The sequence below is a fragment of the Gavialis gangeticus genome, unplaced genomic scaffold (assembly GCF_001723915.1).
Source record: "Gavialis gangeticus isolate Ggan-Ray unplaced genomic scaffold, GavGan_comp1, whole genome shotgun sequence".
NCBI lineage: Eukaryota > Metazoa > Chordata > Crocodylia > Gavialidae > Gavialis > Gavialis gangeticus.
The window spans coordinates 52240123-52250144 of record NW_017729033.1 but is presented as its reverse complement, the minus strand read 5'-3'; positions in this window follow the sequence as shown (position 1 = coordinate 52250144).

Below are 10022 nucleotides of genomic sequence, written 5' to 3'. Positions count from 1 at the left end.
GTCTTCCTGGACTTTCGGAAGGCCTTCGACACTGTCTCTCACCCTGTTCTCATTAAGAAACTGGGGGACTGTGGTGTTGATACCCACACAGTTAACTGGGTCACCAACTGGCTGGAGGGCCACACCCAGAGAGTGGTGGTGGATGGGTCATTTTCAACCTGGAGGGATGTGGGCAGTGGGGGACTAGATGATCTACTCAGGTCCCTTCTGACTCTAGAAACTATGAAACTATGAAACCTGCCATCCCCCCTTTAGATCACTGAGACAGAGTCTGAAGGTCAGATTGAGTCCAGACATTTAGTGCCTTGATGCATGTAGCTTCCGCTAGACAGCAACAGATTAAAGCTGCTGCTGAGAGCCTAGTGCCGTAAGCAACACCAAGGTCTTTACAAGGCCTTCACTGACCTGACTTCATTCAATCAACAGATGGGCCCTATGGAAAATCCTGATGAGATATGGATGTCCACCAAAATTTGTTACCAGACTTCTTCATGACCACGTGAGAGTAATCGTCCTAAGTAATGGCTCAGAAATGTACCCCTTCACTATTTGCAACAAAACTCTCATCTACATCATCTACATCATAGTCATTCTGCACCTCACTGCTGATATACTTCTACCTGGAGTCAGTATCTAATGTCATATCGATAGAAATCTCTTTAACATCAACCAGTTATGTCCCAAAAATAGCCAACCAATGTTCAGCACACTTCAAAATCTACCACCATTAATATTCAATACATTGAAAATTGTGTTGTGTGTGCCCACACAATTGAAGAGATTCAGGTCATTCTTGGCTGGAAATGGCTGGACTTACTGCCAACTTCACAAAAACTAAGATCCTTTTACCGGCCTACCTCAAGCCAACCAGCTGTTCCTCTGTGTATTATTGAGGGAAATCTTTGGAGAATGCAGAGTATTTCCCTTACCTTATCTGGGTAGCCACATCTTCGAAAAAATAAACATAAGTGGCAATATTCAACATTGGATAAAATCTGCCATTGTTACTTCTGGACATCTCTGAAATTGTGTCTTTGATGACCACAACATCAGAAACCAAACCAAACTTCTCATCTACCAGGCTGCTAGCATCTCTACCCAGTTGTAGGGGAGTCAAACTTAGATGACATATCAGAAATATCTGAAAACTTTGGAACAGAAATGTCTTCATAAAGTCCTCCATATCAGTTAGAGGGACAAGAAAATGAGTGCAGCATCCTGGCTCAGGCAAACACCACCAGCATTGAAGCCATGTTTATACAGAACCAGCTCTGTTGGATAGGACAGAGATTAAAGGATATATTGTAGGCCCGTCTGAAGAGACATTATATTAATATCAATATGTTGGAGATTCCAACACTGAATTGTCTGAAATGGCACTGCGATATATGACAAGACATTGATTATTTTGAGCAAACTCACTTCGTTATGAAGGAGGTAGATGAGAGAGAAAAAGGTAAAGAGCTGTAACCTGACATCACCAGGATCTAATATTTATTCAGGAACTATTTGCCACAGTTTCAGCTGAATGTGTGGCGCTTCGATGGCCTCTTCAGTCACCTAGAGACTCACCAATGAGTTTCCTGTATGAACACGCATAATACAATTACAAGTAAGTAAGAAATTATAAACCTAAATTTAGCAAATAATATTTAAAACAACTATACAAGCAAGATTGATAATACAGAGGAGTGAAAAAACAATTAAGACGATGACTGGGAAAATGTTATAAGAGATATAGCAAAAGAAAGATATTAAACTGTGGAGATCAGTTTTAAAATATATGTAATTGTTGTTAACTAGGAGACTAAGAATTATTTTCAAGTGTTGAAATGACTTAAAGAAGTTAGGATGAGATGTGTTCATGGGAAGAGGTAAGGAATAAATTATATTTCTAAACCTCCACTGTCACAGTAAACTTTCAGGATGTTTTTCCTCTGGAAAGTTGGCTGGATATAGTTTAGCACATTTCTGTGCCTCAAATCCCATACTCTCAGATTAATCAAATATATTGCCTATACTATATTTCTAACATCAGCCAAGATTATGTTAAATCTGAAAAAACAGTATACTGTATACAGGCCACATCTACATGAAATGCTGACTGAGCAGTAGTGTTGCATGGCAGGAAGCATGACTTCGTGCATTAGTCTTGAGCTACTGCACAATCAGCATCACAAAAAAGCCATTTCTCAGTGTGACTGTGCAGTAACTCCAGTTACCACACAGTTATTTAGTACTTGTTTATAGTTGTAGGGGTGTCAAACTTGGAGGACATATCAGAAATACCTGAAAACTTTGGAACAGAAATGTCTTCATAAAGTCCTCCATATTAGTTAGAGGGACTTTATAAACAAGTACTAAATGATTATGCAGTAACAGCTGAGCAGTTAGCATCTTGTGTAGATGTGGCCACATGCTTGATAATTCCTGCAATGTAGTGAGAATGCCTAAAATACCTCACCCAGGTGTCATTTAGGTAACTGTGTCCCAGAGCTAAATGATCAGTTTTTCCATTCCTGCGATTTCAAATTTTTGTTTTTGTGAGATTTTGAACATTTGTGTTTGAATTTTAGGCTTTGCAAGTTCACAGAACATGGAAAGCAATAGAAGGCAATAGAAGAAATCTATTGCTGTTTCTGTTGTGAACAAATGATGCAAAAATAGAACGATGTTGTAGTAACTGTATTAAAAGCTTCCAAGACTGCACTTCTCCTGATATGCAACAATTTGGTGCAGAGTTGTGTGACAAATAGTAGTCCTTGCAATAGTAAATAAAACCAAAAGACATGCATCATGTGCCTTGAATATCAAAGAGATGTAACCTACGAACTCTTTAACTATACTTAGGTTTAGGAGGTATGTGTTCTCTTGAGAACCCCTACATATGTATACTCAAAGTCTCTCATGTTTTATACCCCACTATTTACCTATTTTCCAACTCCTAGCACAAAGGGAAGGCTGTAGTCTACAAAGATTATTCTTTTCTGAATGAGTTAACATTTAGAGTACCACTTTGCCCTGTCTTCTGCTAAGCACAAAGGGGTATGTACTATGCTATGCATCACCTTGAAACATTACTGACACGCTCCAGATTTTTTTATGAAACTATCCTGAAGTTAAAAGTTATGTATGTATAACTTTGCCATTGTGGCAGAAAACAATCATTCCATTCATAAGCATGGTGATAAGTGCCATCATGAGCAAGTGACCTGAATTAACCCAAGGCTGAAAGTAGTCCTCTCACAAAATCTATTGTAGCACCATGGATGTTACCCAAAGGAAAAACGAGTTTACTCCTAAAGTTATGCTTCCCCTTGCTTTCTCTTTCTGGCCCTATAAATCTTATATTCCTTTCTGCACAGTTCCACACCATCAACTTCTGTGCAGCCATAAATGCACTTTGTACTGAACTCTTTGTCAGTATGAGTGCAACATGCTCTCAGTACACTATTAAAATCAGGGACTCAGGTGGAGTTACAGGGACATTTTCAGGGACTCAGGTGGAGTTTAAGCACAGCCTACCTCATCGCAGTGGAGCTTAGCCAAGAGGATAAGTACCTAGCTGCTAATACAGTTGTGCTTCTATATATGTTTGGAAACTTACATTTAGGCACCTAAATATATTTGCAGTAAAAAAATGTAGGTGTCAGAAAATGTAGGTGTCCAGAAAATTCTGACTTCATCGGAAAACCACAACATCAACAAAAATTCATGTTTCCTTCAAAAATTTAATTCAGAGCTAGGTTCATAAAGAAGAATGGGATTATACAGCACAAAATTACAGCTCCCATAATTCTCTGTGTTGACATTCCCAAATAAACATGTTCAGTCTTTCACTAAAAAAAAATCAGTAAAAAAAGAAAGAAAAAAATGGTTTTTGATTTTTCTCTAAGGAGTCAAATTTTTTTGGCTGACAAACTCTCTAGGTGGACAAACTCTCTTTGCATGTCAGCCAGGTTTTTTTTTTTAAATGTGAAGCACTGAGTTTCTATATTAAGTGGAGACATACAAGTACTTTAAGTATAATTAGGTCCCTTTGTACTGCCTGACATTATTCCACAGAAAAAAATCATGTGGAGATTCTCATTTGTAATAAAATCTAATTACTGCTCATGGATTAGATTTGATGTTATTTTATCCAGCTTTATTTAGTAAACAACATTTGGATATCAGAGAAGAAGTTTGGAAGTGTTAAATGTTCAACAGCCAAATTCATACCACAGATAAAGCAACAAGCAGAAGGAGCGCAATGACTCAGGGAAAAAGAAGAGATTTATTAGAGAGGCAAAGAGAAAATTATTTCCCGATAGTCCCCTGATATACTAATCCCCTGATATACTAGTCACCTGATATCTGGTGAGCCAACTAAAAGTCCTCAGTTACAAGATCACATTAAGAATGCAACAAACAAATGAAACATAACTGCCAAATGATAGTCTACAATGGAAACACTGTATGAGTGTAATGACCATGAAAACTCATAATACATTCAGTATTTGTATGAAATGTGTAGAAGGACTTAGGAGGTAGCTTTAGGTTCAGCTCTACACCATCCCATGCATGCAGCATCTGTGTCCCATGACATTTACTGGCCTACCCCATGTGTTTATAGAACCTGAAAGCAGAGTTGTTATGATGTACACAACCATGCCCACAACTTCCTTTTGCAGCATAAACATGGACATGAGGTATATAAAGGGATGCTGTGCTGCCTGCCTATCCCTGAGGCAAATTTTACTGCAGAAGACTGATTTTAGCAGTTTTAGTTTCCACTTTTCCAAAAGGGCAATGCTTTTATCTTCTAGAGCTGTAAGACAGCTTGAAGTTGTTATACTTTCAGAAAATAGAGCCTACATCCTAATGGACAGGAGATAAAAATGTTTTTGGGTTCCCCCCCCACTTTACTCTACATCGGAGGGTGTGAATTGTTAAAGTTGTCCTACCTTGTACAAAATATATGTTGTTACATTTATATACAACAGAATGATTTGAAGCACTACAGAAGTGCAGAAGAAATCAATTGTCTGCATCTAAAAAAAAAGATGTCAAATATTTTTTTTTCTTCCAATATTTGATGAAACAAGACTATCTTTTAAATGTTGCATGTATGTGAGGCATAACTTGTGCTGCCCTTTGCACACAGCCTATAAAAATGTGTAGGAATAGATAATGTGCAAACCTCTGTGTTCTTTGAGTACCTTCTGCTATGAGCACTGAAGGAGTTAACCAGCCAGGATTAAGGATAAATTCAGCCATGCAGGAGAGTGGAATCTATACAGGATAGAAAAGTATGTCTAAAGGAGGAAATTACATCTCCAGACTGGATTACAAAGAATGGATGGCCAAAAAGGAGTGAAAGATAAACATGCAAATTAAAATTGTCATAGGAAATGCAAGGCTTAGAGTATTGGTAAGATAAATTATGAAATGCTTATTCAAATAGAAACAGCTTGTGAAAGGGCTACTGATCATCACATAAATATAAAAGGGCAAATAATTGGAATAGTGCAAGAAGATTTTGCCATACAATTAACGAAAAGCCAGGTTTCTAGGACTACAGTGTTAAAGCATTGGGCTTCTTTTACATTAACAGTTGCTTCTATATTGTAAGCCACAGAACCAAGGTACTGTGGAAAATGGATTCATCTTGTAGCTTTGGTGTAAATGACTCCTAGGTTTGATCTAAAGTGATGGTTGATAATAACTCCTAGAAATCTCCTTACTACAGAAAGGTATACAACTAATCTTGAAAAAATAGGAAGGTTAAGAGGATATATTCTTTCTGTGAGACAACTGGAGAATAAGCTAAAAATCTCTGGAAAAATCAAAGAATATTTGAATTTTGCCCAAGTAGTTTTCCACTATGTAATGGGTATTTGAGTGTAAAAATACTTGGGTTACAGATTAAATTATGTGTATTGTTAATAAAAGAGTAATCTAGACAAGTTATACTAGCGACAGTGTTTAGTATAATTATATCCCTCAAACAGGCTTTATTTACATGACCAAAACAAGTGTTATCTCTGTTTACCCAAAATAGTGAACTGATGCCTATAAAGATCTGAGCTTTAATAAAATGGGCACATTTACACAAGATGTTATGTTGCTACTGTGCAGTAAGGCTGTGTGAAATTTCACTGCCTGTTTTGTTTCGATGCTGTTTCGACTCATGTAGAGTGCAAAACAGTGAAATTGAAACAAAACAAAGGGCTTCAAAACAGCCTCAAAATGAAATGAGGGCAGTTGAAATGTTTCAAGAATTTTGAAATGTTTCAAGCTACGAAACTCAAGTTGGGCTTGCCTGAAGGAAAACAGAAAATAAGGAGAGGGAGAGGAATAGGGGGAAGGACTACTCTGATATTGACTCTGTTAGCTGGCAAGTGACTGTGATCCTTCCCTGAGGTCCCTTCCAACCCCAGTGCTCTGGGGGAGGGATGGAAAAACTTCATAAAAAGCAGCATTGTTTGAACTGCCCTGCTTTCTGCCACCCAAGTCATGGGTTTTGCTTGTCAGAAGCTTGAGATGCAGTTTCCCAAAAACCTCTGAACCTATCTGCTTAATATTTGTCAGGCTTTATGCCCTCAGAAGTGGCTACCATCCCTGCATGTTTCATCTGAATCAGGCAAGAACTGACAAAGTTATAGGAAGTTTTGTGGTTCTCCGTTATAGCCTATGGGTGAAACGGCGAAACAGTGAAACGGTTTAGATGAAATGAAACAGAACAGTGGTTTCGAAATGAAAGAAAATTCAAAATGAAACACTGTCCCATTAAAACATTGAAATGGAAGTTGAAATGAAATGGTGCTGTTTAGCACAGCCCTACTTTGCAGTAGGATTGGAAATGACTAATGCACTGCCAGGACTGCACAGTACCAGCAGGTACTGTACAGTCATTTAGTACTTGCTAAAGCTTGGACATGAAGCATGTAAAGGGAGACTGTGCTGACTACCTATCCCTGAGGTAAATTATACTGCAGGAGATGGAATTTACCAGTTTAAAATTCTACTTTTCCAAGTTGCTAAAGTAAGTACTAAATGACTGAGCAGTACTAACTGTGCAGCAGTGAACATATGTAGATGCACCCAGTGTACAGTATTCTGCAATACAATGGTGCAGTGAGATGAGAACTAGTTGAGACCAAGGGAGTCATTGTTGCAAAGGAAGTGTTGTTATAACAGAGCTTCAGTATTTACTCCTTAGTATAGTCAGGGGAAACAGGGTGTGAGGAGGACACTACTCTCAGGTGCCAATTTAGATTGGGCACCAGATTGGTGACACCCATCAAGTCTACACTGCAGAGCTGCTGATTTGTGGAAAGGCCTTTAGCCCAGCTACATTAGCCAGAGCTTGTGCTACAGCAGCTTCTGCCTGCCAAGTGCAGGGGGCCTGTCCACAACAGACAAGAGTCTGCCCCATGCCCTCCCCTCTTACCTGCCTCCCCCCACTCTGGTCAAGGCACCAAAGGAGCTTGCTATGCCTCTACCTTCAGGATAGGAAAATGACAGACAGACTAATATTGGTGAAGAAGAGTGAGCATATGCCTAACTTAGGTATTCAAGGGTTACTCTGGGCTGGAATTGACTTGATTATTCAGGGGGGGAAGAAACATTAAGAAAGTCTTTTACCTGAAGTCTCAGATGTGACTCTTCTACTGTAATGCTGGGTTTGTTCCTCAGTGGGGATGGTTAGCAATATATGGAACTGCTTTTGCTCTGTATTTGCACACTAACTAGAAAAAAATAGGATCATTATCCATGATTGGAAATATTTGATTGGAATACCTCTATAAACAGGTAATTCAAAATTAATTTCCTAAATAAATAATATAATTTTCATTTTATTTTTTTTTAAATTGTTTTTAATTTTGAAGCAGTCAGATGCTCATGTAAGTAAAATTCTCATGTTCCAGAATGCACCAAAAAGACAAATAAAACTATTGTTTCCCTTTCATTTATATTCAAGCAATATAGTCACACAGAATGTTACATATATCCAGTGCCAGTTTCCTTAGAAAAATGTTTGTAATTTACATTTGATTGAAATAAACCTGTTGTTAAGATATCTATGAAATGTGTAGTTTTTAAAATTGAAGATAGAACATGTTTCCTTAGTGTCTGACTTTTCAAATTACCTGTAAAAGCTCAAAAAAAAAAAAAATTTGGTTGAATCTACATCTGAAACTTTCCTTCTCTGTGAGATTTACAAAAGAATATTTCTGTGTATTTATTTTTCCCAGATGGTAGAGATCTGCATCTTCTAAAGATCTTTTTTCTGATTCAAACCACAGAAGCATTTTAGTAGATATAATATGTAATTACAAAGGCTTTCCTACATTAATTCATACAGGTATAAAACATCAGTATCTCCTTACTCAGCGCTTTCTTAGTTAAAATTTGATCAAACATAAAAAGATTCACAAAAGTTTCCATCAACATTGACAGTTTTACAAAATAAAATCCTGGATGTTAAGAGACATTAGAGAAATATCACTCAGTTCATATTCCTAGCAATGTAGAATTGCTTCCCTATAGCTGTTTTGTCTAGCCTAATACTAAGAAATCCATCCTGCAAACTTATTTAAGGTGGGAAGTCTTATTGAGGTGAGTGGCACTGATTATAAAACAAGGATCACTTACACAAGTTAAGCTTTGATATATTGGTCCCAGAAAAAAAAAGGGTAAAGTATGAATAAAATGTATGTTTTATTCTGGCATAGATCCATTAAATGGAGAGCAAGTTACTTCAAACTACAGCACTGAAACTAACATCAGTATTTTTTCCATGTGCACACTCTTTCAAGGTTCTAGATACTTCCTGAAATCTTCAGAAGATCTGATATTCCTATTTAAATTAGGAGGCTTATTCAAGGAAGCCTCCCATACATTTTGGAAAGCACTAGAAAGGTTTCAGAAGCTTTGTGTAGTAGCACTATTGAGTGCTTTTTTATCTCCAATCCTTTTTGGTTCCAATAAGAGTAGCCATCCGATTAAAAAAAAAAACCTACTTTACTTCTTTTATTAAACTGCTTAGTACATAGTCTTTTGGGTATTTATAATCCTAAAAACTGCATAGTAACAATGACATTAACATGCTGTTTAAAGAAGGTAGATAATGTGGCCTTTATACTCTAACAAAGAAATTGGATTGAAAACTAGAACAGAAAAGATAAATGAACCAAGGTCATAGAGAAGGGTAAGGCAACATATGCTAGTTTACCGTTGTGTTACAGGACCAAGTGACAGAATATAAATTTAGATTAGACAAGGTAATATTACTGTGTTGTTAAAAGTACCTGTAATTCATCAGATTAGGAAGTGTTTGTGGAGTGCCATAGACCATATTGAGATACTGAAATATCTTCTCAAACAACATTTTATATTAAATGTCAAGCTCTCTGAAGGAATAAAGCTAAAAGATGCTTCTGGTTGTAGCTCATGATCAAATACTTCATGCCACTGATCAATTCAAACTCTTTTAATCTGTTCTTGTAACTACTTCTTTTCTTACTTTCACTGCACAGCAGGGTTTTTTTTAATGTTTATATGTGTCTTCATTTTCTGATTTAATTGCAGTCAAATTTTGTGTTGAGTTTGCATAAAGTTTGTGTCATAAAACTTGAAATCTTCAGTAAAGTGGAGCATATCAGTTCTACCTAAAACTTGGCCTAGTCTCTAGCAGCTTTTTGACTCTTTTCAACCTTATCAAGCAGCTGATACAGAAATTTTAAGTAGTTTGCTTCAAAATAATTCCACAGAATTCTGTGTGTGTTGGGGGTGGGGAGGATGGGGTTACAAATATAAAAATATATTACACATCTTTTGAAATCCCTTGTTGAATTTGGCGTAGCTGCATAATGACATTTTAATAATCATTTAAACAAATAAAAGCAAGTTCAATCTTTTTGTAAATCATGAAGGAAAGATCAACAGCATGTGCTCTTGGGGTGGGAGGAGCATAAATTCTTGCATACCATATATGATTGCAAGTAAAGGTGATGAGTAGGACTGGTTTACCCATT